The sequence below is a fragment of the Bemisia tabaci genome, chromosome 6 (assembly GCF_918797505.1).
Source record: "Bemisia tabaci chromosome 6, PGI_BMITA_v3".
Classification (NCBI taxonomy): Eukaryota; Metazoa; Arthropoda; class Insecta; order Hemiptera; family Aleyrodidae; genus Bemisia; species Bemisia tabaci.
In genome coordinates this window covers 30531957-30546069 of record NC_092798.1, presented here as the reverse complement: position 1 = coordinate 30546069, position 14113 = coordinate 30531957, and the positions used below count along the sequence as shown (strand labels likewise).

Sequence of the window (14113 nt, the reverse complement as noted above, 5' to 3'; positions counted from 1 at the left end):
ACGGCGTTTTCCCTTAGCATGGCAGCGTAGCAGTTGAAGTGAACGCGCTCTGCTCTCACGTGCTCATCTGTCACCTGGAGGGATGTGCTGCAACAGCGGCAGCGGCCGTAAGAACACTTATGTCCATCAGGGATCTGATGGTTCATACGTTGCTTCTAAACTAAACGGCGGTGGCGTCGGTGATATTCGCCACTGGCAGTGAGAACTTCTGCGCCGGAGGAATGACTCGGTCGATCTAATCTAAATCACCATCTGGATCTGGCTCGGGGTTCGAACCCAGTCAAGCTCGCGGGAGTCTATACAGCCATCGATATCTGGGCTTCCATCGAAGCCCCGTTGATTCCTGGCGGCGGACGCGGGGATGTCCCGATTTCCAGGGAACCAACGCGACGCGACGCCCGGTTGCCGCTCCCCGGTACGCATTGTGAGTGTCGCAACAGCGGGCCGATTATTGAAATTGATAGACAAAGCTATGGACAAAGAATACAAAAGGGGTGTGGAGGGATTCTATTGGTGGAGGAGGGTGGTTGCAATGGACAAAGGAGGTAGGCAACAGACTAACAAACAGCAACCCACACTGAAAAAAAAAATCTCGGTGTATTTACTAAGAAAAGGGTAAAATTACCAAGAATTCAGGGTTCTATTCGATCCCAGTTTTTTCTTGATAATATTACCATTTTTGGAATTGGTAATTTTACCAAGAAATCTCGGTAAAATTATTGAACTTCCTCGGTAATTTTACTGGACCTTGGTAAAAACGCCAATATTTTTTATCGACTGTGGTAGAATTACCGAGATAAAATGGCAAAGTTACCGGGAATTGATTACCAATAAAAGTGGAATTCTTAAAAAGAATTCTTAAAAAAAAAAAACAGAAAAAATACCTTCTCTGAAATATTCTTCTCTGAAAAAAAACAGTAAAAATACCGGTTTTTAGGTAAGCTTACTAGTCGGTCTTGGTAAAATTACCAATAATTGGGAAAAAACAGTGAGATAGTAAAGGTGCCAACGGACCTTGGTAAAAACGCCGAGAATTTTCTTTCAGTGTGGGTGGTTGCAATGGACAAAGGAGGTACAGACTAACTAACGGCAACCCAAGGTGGACCAAACTAGTCTTAATGCATGTGTGAAAAATTCGCTCCCAAAATCCAATTTTTAAGCATCACAAAGTCAGTTTGAACTTTTTTTTCCACCCGAGGATCCATGTTATTTCGAAACTTCAAACGCGTATTTCTCGAAATAGAAAAAACTGCACTATAATGCGCCTTTGTCCTCCAAGCCCTTCAAATACAGCATGTAAGTTTTAGTTTTTCCAGCAAAGACAACAAATTGATAAGACTAGGCAACCGTGGGTAGTGTTAACGGCGCAAAATAGGAAATCTCTTTGAAAGGAATTCTTTGCCCTATGCCAAGTGCCATTAAAGACACTTTTCCTTCGTTGAGTCTTCACTGCTCACCGCTAAAAACCGCTGGACAGAGAAGGCTTTGAACATATATTCATGCACCACTGTCGACAAAGATTAAGTGGCTTTGCAGAAAGTATCTAAGTTAGATCTTGAACCGACTTTCAAGTTTCGTTATCCCGATATCTTCTCGCCATCAGTTCAAAGGGCGAACGCATCCGCCTTCGACTTCTAGACGTCAAATGGAAGTATTTTTGCCGAACGGAACTATGTGCATTATGACGTGAGCCCTGTCGTGCATATATTTTTATGGGTCTTAGGGCTCATATCTGAATGAACTTACTTCCGTTTGGCAGAAATACGTCCATTTGAACATGTCTTCTAACCTACCGCAAGAGTCTAATCAATTAAACGGTGTTGATTAAAATTTGTTCTAGATCAACTAAGGCTAAATCAACTTAAAAAACTCAATTCGCTTACGTATCTAATTGTCACCAGACTAGTTTCGGGAGCTTTTATCCATCTCCCATCTTCAGTGGTTGTTGACTGATTCGGAATTCGTGGTCGCATTGCACGCATGTAGCTGAACTTTGGACTCCAATGCTCGGAACAGGATGTTGTCTAGTCCATCCAAATCCTCATTTAAAACGTTCGCGCGGTGTTTAAAAATATATAACTTCTCTGCTGTGTTTAATTGACTGACTTTGGTGACTGATTTGAGTAATTCAGGTTTTAATTCTATGCTGTGTTTTGCCTCCCAAAAATGCTTTGCCACTGCTGATTTTGTTGTTTCTTCGTTTTTTATGTTCCTAGCGTGCTCTTTAGCTCTTGTTTCGATATCTCTTTTCGTTTGTCCGATGTACACTTTCTCGCATCCAGAACAATTTATTTTATAAATTCCCGATTTTTTTAAAACGGGTGTCTCATCTTTTAAATTCCTCATTCCAATATTTCTAAGGTTGTATTTATTTTTGGAGCTACGCATAGACCATAATTTTTAAAACTTTTTTCAGGTCTGAATAGATTGCAGGATGATAGTTTACTGAAACCCATTTTCTTTCTTCACAATCTTTTTGAAGGGTGCAATATAATTTAAAAAATAGTTTCAAAAATGAGTGCCTACCAATTATCCAGAAAGTAAACAAACATCAATCCAAAAGGAGTAAACAACATTGCAAATTAGTCAAAAAATTGGAGCAAAAAAATCTAGTGATAACAAAAGCTGATAAAGGTAACACAGTAGTCATCCTTGACAAAGATAACTACATTAGAAGAACTGAAAATATGCTCAATGATGAAGCATTCAAATTACTAAAGAAAGACCCCTTGAACAAGTACAAAAAACAAGTAAATGATTGTCTTAAAGTCTGTAATAACATAATAGCAGATAGTGAAAAGAAGCATCTAAAAATTAACAACCCAATGACTCCAAAATTATATACTTTGCCCAAGATCCACAAACCCGGAGATAAAATGAGACCAATTGTGAGCAGCGTGAACTCACCCGCATATAAATTAGCTAAATGGATGAATAAAAGATTAAATTTGTTTGAAAGTTTCGATTCCCTAAGTATAAAAAACTCCTTCGATTTTGTGGAAAAAGTAAAGGATATCAGATTAGACAAAAATGACATCCTTGTGTCATTCGATGTGGAGTCGCTTTACCCTAGTATACCCCTCGAAAAAACAAAAACTTTGTGCAGGAAATGGTTTGAAAAGAATAACATTAGTGAGAAAAATATTGAGGAATACATGCAAATAATAACAGTATGCACAGAACAACGCTTTTTCCAATTTAACAACAAGTTTTACATTCAAAAAGACGGCCTTACAATGGGTAACCCTTTATCTTCAATTTTATCCGAATTATTTATGAGTGACCTAGAGATGAACGTAAAGGAAAGTAGCTCGTTATTCAAACATTGGTCTCGAAAAGTTGACGACATATTCGCCGTTATAGACAGAGATAAAGTAGACGAGTGCTTACAATTACTGAATTCAATAGAAGATACCGTCAATTTCACAGTGGAAATAGAAAAAGAGGGGACTCTCCCATTTTTAGATTTGAAAGTAATCAGGGTAAATAATAGGCTTGAATTCGATATATATCGAAAACCCACACATGTTGACGTGTACATCAATGAAAAAGCGTATAACCCACGTGAGCACAAATTAGCCGCATTTAGAAGTTTAATACAAAGAATGATCAAAGTCCCCTTGACACCAGAAAGACTGAATAGGGAAAGGACAAGAATTATTGAAATAGGGCAAAAAAATGGGTTTGAGGCATCAGAAATCAATAGGATAATTAACACAGCAAAATACAAACAACGAATCAGGAATATTACCACCCTTCAAAAAGATTGTGAAGAAAGAAAATGGGTTTCAGTAAACTATCATCCTGCAATCTATTCAGACCTGAAAAAAGTTTTTAAAAATTATGGTCTATGCGTAGCTCCCAAAAATAAATACAACCTTAGAAATATTGGAATGAGGAATTTAAAAGATGAGACACCCGTTTTAAAAAAATCGGGAATTTATAAAATAAATTGTTCTGGATGCGAGAAAGTGTACATCGGACAAACGAAAAGAGATATCGAAACAAGAGCTAAAGAGCACGCTAGGAACATAAAAAAACGAAGAAACAACAAAATCAGCAGTGGCAAAGCATTTTTGGGAGGCAAAACACAGCATAGAATTAAAACCTGAATTACTCAAATCAGTCACCAAAGTCAGTCAATTAAACACAGCAGAGAAGTTATATATTTTTAAACACCGCGCGAACGTTTTAAATGAGGATTTGGATGGACTAGACAACATCCTGTTCCGAGCATTGGAGTCCAAAGTTCAGCTACATGCGTGCAATGCGACCACGAATTCCGAATCAGTCAACAACCACTGAAGATGGGAGATGGATAAAAGCTCCCGAAACTAGTCTGGTGACAATTAGATACGTAAGCGAATTGAGTTTTTAAGTTGATTTTAGCCTTAGTTGATTTAATCGGTTCGCTGTTTTTTAGTTTCGTTCATTGTTTTAATCGTAAATATTCAATATCGTGAAACAAAATGTTGACGGATTTCGGAAATGTAACAAACGTGTTCGGTGTGATAAGAGAAAGTGTTCGTGGAAAAATGTACCCGGATTTTACAATGGCTGACATTAGGAAATATTTTCGACTGAAGAAACAGATAAAGAATATATCAGGTGACATCCACTTCTTAAAGCTTTGCCTTCAGAAAAAAGTGTTCCCAAATTTTGTAGACAAACACATTAAAAACAAAGCCCAATCTGATATTACGAAAATTAAATTGAAACAAAAAGTTATTCAATTGGAAATTAGCAATCACTATTCTAAAAGAACGAGATTAGAGTTAGAAGCATACAACCTCCATTTATTTTTGACAAAACGCATGAATGGAAATTGGTGGAATGCGGTAGAAAAATGTTTATACGATGACATTAACAGAAGCTTTTTCATAAAGAAAGCAACATTAAAAAAGAAATTTATGTGCCTAAACCCAAACAAGAAATTGGTGATTAAAACTAGAGAGGAAAACTTCAAAAATCTCTCAGGTTATGAGTTATCGTCTGAAGAAAAAGCCCTCCTTAACCAAGGCATTAAATCTTGTTTTAGTTACTGTCAAAACATAGAGGACTATATTTTAGATATTGACAATGCATCCAACAGGCTGCAATATAATTTAAAAAATAGTTTCAAAAATGAGTGCCTACCAATTATCCAGAAAGTAAACAAACATCAATCCAAAAGGAGTAAACAACATTGCAAATTAGTCAAAAAATTGGAGCAAAAAAATCTAGTGATAACAAAAGCTGATAAAGGTAACACAGTAGTCATCCTTGACAAAGATAACTACATTAGAAGAACTGAAAATATGCTCAATGATGAAGCATTCAAATTACTAAAGAAAGACCCCTTGAACAAGTACAAAAAAACAAGTAAATGATTGTCTTAAAGTCTGTAATAACATAATAGCAGATAGTGAAAAGAAGCATCTAAAAATTAACAACCCAATGACTCCAAAATTATATACTTTGCCCAAGATCCACAAACCCGGAGATAAAATGAGACCAATTGTGAGCAGCGTGAACTCACCCGCATATAAATTAGCTAAATGGATGAATAAAAGATTAAATTTGTTTGAAAGTTTCGATTCCCTAAGTATAAAAAACTCCTTCGATTTTGTGGAAAAAGTAAAGGATATCAGATTAGACAAAAATGACATCCTTGTGTCATTCGATGTGGAGTCGCTTTACCCTAGTATACCCCTCGAAAAAACAAAAACTTTGTGCAGGAAATGGTTTGAAAAGAATAACATTAGTGAGAAAAATATTGAGGAATACATGCAAATAATAACAGTATGCACAGAACAACGCTTTTTCCAATTTAACAACAAGTTTTACATTCAAAAAGACGGCCTTACAATGGGTAACCCTTTATCTTCAATTTTATCCGAATTATTTATGAGTGACCTAGAGATGAACGTAAAGGAAAGTAGCTCGTTATTCAAACATTGGTCTCGAAAAGTTGACGACATATTCGCCGTTATAGACAGAGATAAAGTAGACGAGTGCTTACAATTACTGAATTCAATAGAAGATACCGTCAATTTCACAGTGGAAATAGAAAAAGAGGGGACTCTCCCATTTTTAGATTTGAAAGTAATCAGGGTAAATAATAAGCTTGAATTCGATATATATCGAAAACCCACACATGTTGACGTATACATCAATGAAAAAGCGTATAACCCACGTGAGCACAAATTAGCCGCATTTAGAAGTTTAATACAAAGAATGATCAAAGTCCCCTTGACACCAGAAAGACTGAATAGGGAAAGGACAAGAATTATTGAAATAGGGCAAAAAAAATGGGTTTGAGGCATCAGAAATCAATAGGATAATTAACACAGCAAAATACAAACAACGAATCAGGAATATTACCACCCTTCAAAAGGATTGTGAAGAAAGAAAATGGGTTTCAGTAAACTATCATCCTGCAATCTATTCAGACCTGAAAAAAGTTTTTAAAAATTATGGTCTATGCGTAGCTCCCAAAAATAAATACAACCTTAGAAATATTGGAATGAGGAATTTAAAAGATGAGACACCCGTTTTAAAAAAATCGGGAATTTATAAAATAAATTGTCTGGATGCGAGAAAGTGTACATCGGACAAACGAAAAGAGATATCGAAACAAGAGCTAAAGAGCACGCTAGGAACATAAAAAAATGAAGAAACAACAAAATCAGCAGTGGCAAAGCATTTTTGGGAGGCAAAACACAGCATAGATTTAAAACCTGAATTACTCAAATCAGTCACCAAAGTCAGTCAACTAAACACAGCAGAGAAGTTATATATTTTTAAACACCGCGCGAACGTTTTAAATGAGGATTTGGATGGATTAGAAACATCCTGTTCCGAGCATTGGAGTCCAAAGTTCAGCCACATGCGTGCAATGCGACCACGAATTCCGAATCAGTCAACAACCACTGAAGATGGGAGATGGATGAAAGCTCCCGAAACTAGTCTGGTGGCAATTAGATACGTAAGCGAATTGAGTTTTTAAGTTGATTTTAGCCTTAGTTGATATATCGGTTCGCTGTTTTTGAGTTTCGTTCATTGTTTTAATTTTAAGTGTTGTCAACTTTCAATAATCACCACTGGGTCGACGCGAGTCTCCAATAGGTCGGCCCTCGTGATGGTCGGGGCGCACCACCATATCGTCTCTATAACGTAATTGTATTTTCCTTTCAGTCCTGAAAAGCATGGACTTGTACGGACGAGAGAGATGCTTTGAAAAAGTAGTTACATATATGTACAAAGATCAGTGTTGCAATTTTTCATGAAAAATAAAATCTTGAAATTTCACGTGAAATATATCATGAAATATCAGAAATTATTGAAAGAAATTGAAAAATACCGGCTCCTTTATATGTTACGCAAAAGTAAAAATTGTGAATTTCCTCTACGTTTGTATGTTTAGGTGCGGGTTGCATACGCCAGCCCATGAAAAATATGAAATATTTCACAGTCTCGTGAAATTTCATGCAATATTTCACGGAAATTTCCAATCTTTCATATTTTTCATTTCACGCGTGTAACCCTGGCAAGGAGCAAGGATATCTGCAGAAATAGCGAAGAGAGCAGTAAGGGCATGCTGGGATGAACTCGAGACACATAAAAGCATGTGCTAATCACGGATCATACAAAAATGCACTTACTGCTCTCTTCGCTATCTATCTCTATCTATCTCTATCTCTATCTCTATCTATCTCTTCGCTATGCTGGGATGAACCTCGAGACACATAAAGCACGTGATAATCATGGCTCATACAGAAATGCACTTACTGCTCCCTTCACCATGACGGCGGTAGATATGGGCTTATTGTCGCGAGCCGTGCGGAGCCGAGCTTTTGGAAGGGGAGTTCGTGACCTGCACTCGGTATGCCGAAAACCCCTGCGAAGCTGACAAATCTGCCCGGATTCCGTAAACAAGGCCGGATTTCACAAGCCGGGAGCAGAGGCAGGGCGCAGGGGCCGTGAGCTCACCATCAGAACACGTCGGAGCTTCGGAGCTTGGAGCTTTGGACACGACGTAGGATCCCTTTCACATTCTGGACACCGGCCTTGCCGAGCTTGCATCTTCGGGCTTTTTCACACCGACTTGACTTATTGACCTCTCATTCGCCGTCACAGCCACGCCACGGCCGCCGCGGAGATCGAGCTGACGGGTTAATTCGGATTTGCACTTGTTGCATTCGTCGGTTAGGGAGTCGAATGGACGTATTTCTGTCAAACGGAATTAAGTGCATTATGACGTGAGCCCTGATATGCATGTATTATTATGGGTCTCAGGGCTCGTGTCATAATGCACATAGTTCCGTTTGATAGAAATACGTCCAAATCATCCAATCGAACCCCGACAATCGATGCTCCTTCCGAGTGCAAAAAAGAAAAATCATTTCGAATTTTAGTTCCATCAATGAGTAGTTCTTCTGAATAACCACGTGTACCCAATGCACTGTTCTTGAAGAGCAAAAGTCGTGACTATGCTTTTTTCAGCTAAAATATCCCAAAATTTTGCTAAAAGTTTTGTTGCGAATGTGGAAAAGAAATTTCATTTAGAATTTTAATCCCAAAAATGAGTAGTTCTTTCGAATAACCACGCATACTCAATACACAGTTCTTGGAGAGCAAATTTAAAGTCATGACTATGATGTTTTCGACAAAAAACACTCCAAAATGTTGCTAAATGTTTTTATACAAGAAAAAAAAAGAAAAAACAAGCAGTGAACTCCAACACAATGTGTTGATAAGGCGCGTCATTAACTCGCACATATCAACCCCTTTAGTTTTCATTTACAGAGATTTCAAAAAAGGCAAGCAGCACAACAAGAGAATTCACGATCCAACACTGCAAGGTCAACGACGCACCTTCACGAGACCGTGTATTGTGAATCTAAAAAGCTATTCGAACAAATTTAAGTTTTTTGATCTGCCTCAAGCAAAATCTTATCAGATTCTTGAAGAAAAGTGCTACGGAAAAATTTAAGCGAAGAAAGGAAAAATTCTGTCGAACTCCTAGAAGATAAAGTCGATTTAAAGGTATTTTGGGGGTAAAATACCCAAATTACCGGTATTATAAATACCGTTATATTATTGAAAAGAAATTGACTCGATATAAATGCAATTGTATTAAATATGTCTTGATTTTGTTATTTTAAACGTCTTTTCATGCAAAGAAGCTCAACCATGTCCATGCTTTATTCATTCATGAATTGAAAGTAAGCAATCCACATCCCGAAAATCTACCGATTTGCCGTAAAAAATCGCAGAAACTTGATATACCAGGTCGATGTACCCACTCTTTGAATTAACTTCACACAACAGTATGATTAGTTCTTTTCTAGATTTTGAGAAAAGAATCACGTCAGGGTCACCACTTTGTTGAGCTCAGAAAAAAGGTCAACAATATTATAGATAAATCAACACATTTTTATTAATAATACCTTTTTAAGGATAAATTATGAATGGAAGAATCATACAAGCAGGACTTCTTTTTTCATATATATTAGGTTAAGATGAAGAGAAAAAGTGGTCGCCACGGAGACCATTTAGCATAGCATATGCTTCAACAGGTACCAACTTTTGAAAAGTATAACCGAGGTTACAGATCTGTCAAAGCAACGTTTTGAACAAAACGGAGGAGTTAAATTCTCATTCCGAGAGTGCCGACCTGCTCAGCCATCCTCGAATCAGTTCGCTTGATTCTGCTTATATATGCATATTTTAAATCAGCGCGTCGCATTCTTAGGCTTTTTTTAAAAAAACCAAGTAACGTAGACTCTTGGTATTCACTGCACATAAACTAGCGACCCCCAGAATGAGAAACAACTTTAAATCATAATTATTGATGGATAAATAAACTTTTTACACGCTTTGGAAAATCTCAGAAGTTCGCGGTAGTCACTTTTCGGTAAGGAACTAAGGGACTCGGTTATTGTATCGAGCAGGGTTCGAAACGATCGCAAAGGCGGTATACTACGTATACGCGCCAAAATGTATGCATGTGTAAACATTTATCTTACTGTGAAACATAGACAAAGATTCACAATCTTATAGCAAAAAGAGGCGTAAATGTGGTTATTTAAAAGAACTCCTCAAATGCTATTTGGAAGTAGAGCAGGTCTGAGAGGCGCAAATGTAAATGCCAAATGTGGAACTTGCAAAGAGACATTCCTCAAAGAAATTGCCGAGTTCAAATTACCATTGACGTGCCTTAGATCAATTTCATTTTTATGGTGATAAGCCCCTGTGCCATCTCACCATAGGGAACTGAATTACGATAGAATTTCGGGAAGGCGTAGATGAGTTAAGGGTAAGGACCTCGCTGACCACACGATGAGGTAGGAGTACCAACTAACGGTGGTATTTTTTGGCCGAACTAGGAATTACCAGGATAGTTAGGTTAGTAACCGATTCCTGCGGTTGACCACCACTGCTGCCAGATCGCCCAAATTCCATTCATTCGGTTGCATGAAACTGAATACTTCCTACGAAATCCGGCAAAGCTAATCGTGGGTGTTGCCGATGGGGCGCAAAAATATTTGACAATTCGCAAGACATGGACGGATACGAGAGGCGATTGGGCAACGGACAATGATCGGCGGATTGATTCGTGCGTGTTTCCGCGGAATCTATGAAATTACGGATGGATCTATCATTACGGCCGCGGTGCGGTAGCCGCCCGGAGCTTAAAGGGCTTTCGCGATGTTGCTAGACTAGGGCCTAAATCGGCTGATTAAATCTTCATATTTTCGCGTAACGAAACATGAGTCATTAGGATCCCTTTTCAGAAATATACTATTGTAGATAATCGAAAATTAGTGCTCCCTTTTAGCAAACTGGAGTCTACATGTGATTCAAGGTAAATAAACTATTATGAAAAATTACGTTTAAAACAGGAAAATTAAGACTTTACCGATAGCATGCAAGACGATAATAATCCTCAAGTTTAATAAAATTACTGATTTGACTTAGAGCTGCGAATCAGGAAAATTTGTTGGTCAATCTGACATTCAGTTCCAGTTGATGATTTATCGAAGGGTGCAAAGACGCGTGATTCGGAATTGGGGGTTCGCCGAAGGCATCTCATTCGCGCATCACCGATTATTGTCCTGATTCGGCGGAAAACATGGCTTCAAGCCCGATTTATCGTTTTCCGAAGAAGTCGCGTGAGTGCCTAATCACTGCTAGATCATGTGTCTAATTACCGATCAGCGAGAGGTAACCAAATTGAGTGGAAATCAGCGTGGAATCAGTTGTTCTTATAGGGTAAAATGAATCAATTTAGCTCACTAGCTTGGGTTAGGCTTCACAGCGAACTAAACGATCATCACCGAATGCAGTCAATGATTTGAAAGAAAACTGTTTCTAAAAATTGCAAAACATATCTACTTAAATATTTTCGGAAAAATATCAACACGTTACTTGAAAATCCCGATTTCCTCAATAAGATTCCTCCTTGTTTAATCCTGCTGCTTGCTACTATGATTTATACAAGAAGACAACGATGAGTCATCCGGAAAAGAATTTTAAGAATTGAAACCTATTCAATTTTTAAACTACTTCTAAAAAATGATTAGTGCTCACAACGAAGATACTCGCGAGAGACTCCTGATGAAGAAGCATACCATTCAATATCTTAAGAGAGGAGTGGGTAAGAATGAAGAGTAAAAGGATGAAAATTAATTTAGACTGTCTCACTGGATCCCTCGGCTACGGGGGGTTCGAATTCCAATCTGTAACTAGAACCACAAGGCCTGCTCACCTGTAACACAGAAATCAGAAATCATTAAAAACGGATACGCATAAAATTATATTCCGCATTCGTAGATGCGTTAGATGGACAAGATTAATTGGTCCAGCTCGAAAACAAAGGAAAAAATGCGTTAGATGCATCAATTCCATATATGATTCATAAGGTGGTGAGTGAAAAATAAGGGTTGGAATTCGGGCTACAGAATATTTTAAGGCATAGGGTTCATTCTTGTTCGTTTTCTTACACATATTCCTAATCATAGGTGAACCTCGGGCCCCTTATGAAGAATGAGGCGGAAAATTTGGTTGATTAGGGCAGAACCGCTAATTTCATCCCTCATTTGATTTACGTGTGGTGTTTTTTCTCGCCCTTTGGACACCAAGTCAATTGCAATTTGCCATGAAAAATTGGAGCAATAAAATAAAATCAGACCACGGAATAGGTGATTATGACCTGCGGAAAGTGGTAAAATGGCTTTGTAAATTATGGGTATTACGAAGGAGGTGACTTCCTTTCGTGTTTTTTCAAGAAAACTCTTTAAAGTTAAAGAGCTACATGGAAGCTTTCACTTGAACAAATTTTAAGATAAATATTGAGGGAAGACATAACTGTTAGTGTTGAACCGTTTTACGAAGTCTACCCCGACACGAGTTTGACAAACTACAATGAAGTGCGTAATTCTTTAAAAAAAAAAAAAAATTATTGACTTTTTCTAATGAACCCCAGCGAATAAAGCGCGATTTCATGAAGCCTCAGACAATGGAAATTTTTGTTCCGGCATCCAGCTGTATTCACCGAGTAGCTATTTCGTGGACCTCCTTTTCCGAAATGAATTTCGCCAAAGCACAAAGGTACTTTGTATGCGCGATGCGCACCCGTCTTGGGGTCCTCTTGCGCACATTCCAAGCGATTTTCGCCCGCAAGACAGAAGATTGCATACATCATTGCCTAGTGAAGCCTGCTTTTGATAATTTTAAACAGAAGAAGATGACGACTGTCTTTTTAAATGGCAACGTTGTCGTATGCCTCGCGCCACGCATAACTGGGCGAGCCTCAGATCATTAGCCCCGGCCGATTCGGAAGAATAGGCGCGTTTTAATTGTAAGCGGTGATTAAGGCAGGCGAAAACAATGACTTACCGGCAGTTAAATTCCACCGATGGCACCGCTGGAGACACTGGCGTCGCGTAAATAAAATACTTTCCTTGGATTTCAAAAGAAAGGTCGCAGGGGTTATTTTAGGAGTCGGGCTAACCCGCCCACTAACGGAATTTTTATGCTTTTTCGAAAAAGGAAGCACACGATTGGGCCGGGAGTAATATGAGGGGCTTTTGGCATGGGTGAGTACTTTCGAATTCGATACATCCTCTGAACATGAATCTCATGAAACTTTCCGGTGAACTTTTGTGAGAGACATTTTTAGAATTCCAGAAATGACTGACAAAAACTTTTAGGGCAATTGATTACTTATTTTCCCTGTGTAGAAAAAAAGTAACACTTGGGAGAAAAGTAGGCAACAAGTCAGACAGCGAGACTGATTTCGGTTGAATTCGTCCAAATATCATCCAGAGGATATTGAGTCAAAGGTTTTTCAGTGAAAGCGGTATTGACTGATCACCAAACTTGATCAATCGCAATTTTTTTGGACTCTGCTTCCGCCTGTGATTAATTCTTTAGTTTGTTTGTTCGATTTTATCATTTTTTAAAATTATTTTCTTCTTTTTTTTTAGGCCCGAGGCAAAACTTGGGGGTAGTTTTGACAGTGGGAAACGTGGAACCGGCTGCCTTGGCGGTGAATGATGCCTCCCGAAGCACATAAATCTGTGGGATAATTACAGCGATAAAGTATCGATCGAGAGCGGGAGATTTATAAAAATCACAAACGTCTCGGGGAACGCGAGTCGCCCGCTGCTCGCCGATAAATCAAAAGCAACTCGCGCGATTGAAACGCGCGTTTAGGGCCACTCGCTGAACCGCTATTACACCCCGTCGCCCGCGGTTAGGTGCCAGCCGGCCGATTGAACTTGGACCGCGAGTCCGGCCTTTTGGTTCCACCGTTCCTCGCGCGAACTTGGGATAAAATCTAAAAAATTCGACGTAAAATGTGACTCAACGGAAGGAGGGGCCTGGTCCATAAAAACTCAACACTAAGTAATATTGATCGCAAAGTATAGAAAGACGAAATTCTCGATAATATTGCTACAACAATGTCACACAGCACTTTTGATGGTACGTCTATTGACAGGCTAAATCAGTAATGCTCCTTTCCTACATCGAAGATATGATCGATGCAAATCTGACTCTATTTCAAGTCAGATTTAACTCTGCTCGCAAGTCAAATTCGGCTATATTTCAGTTCATTGGACAAGAA

General features: G+C 38.6%; 1 protein-coding gene across 1 annotated transcript in view; it reads left to right on the top strand.

Moving 5' to 3' along the window:
• The window catches only part of Fntb (Farnesyl transferase beta subunit), a 167901-nt gene that overhangs the window by 120185 nt on the left and 33603 nt on the right, over positions 1–14113 (top strand). The gene's annotated exons all lie outside the window — the stretch shown is intronic.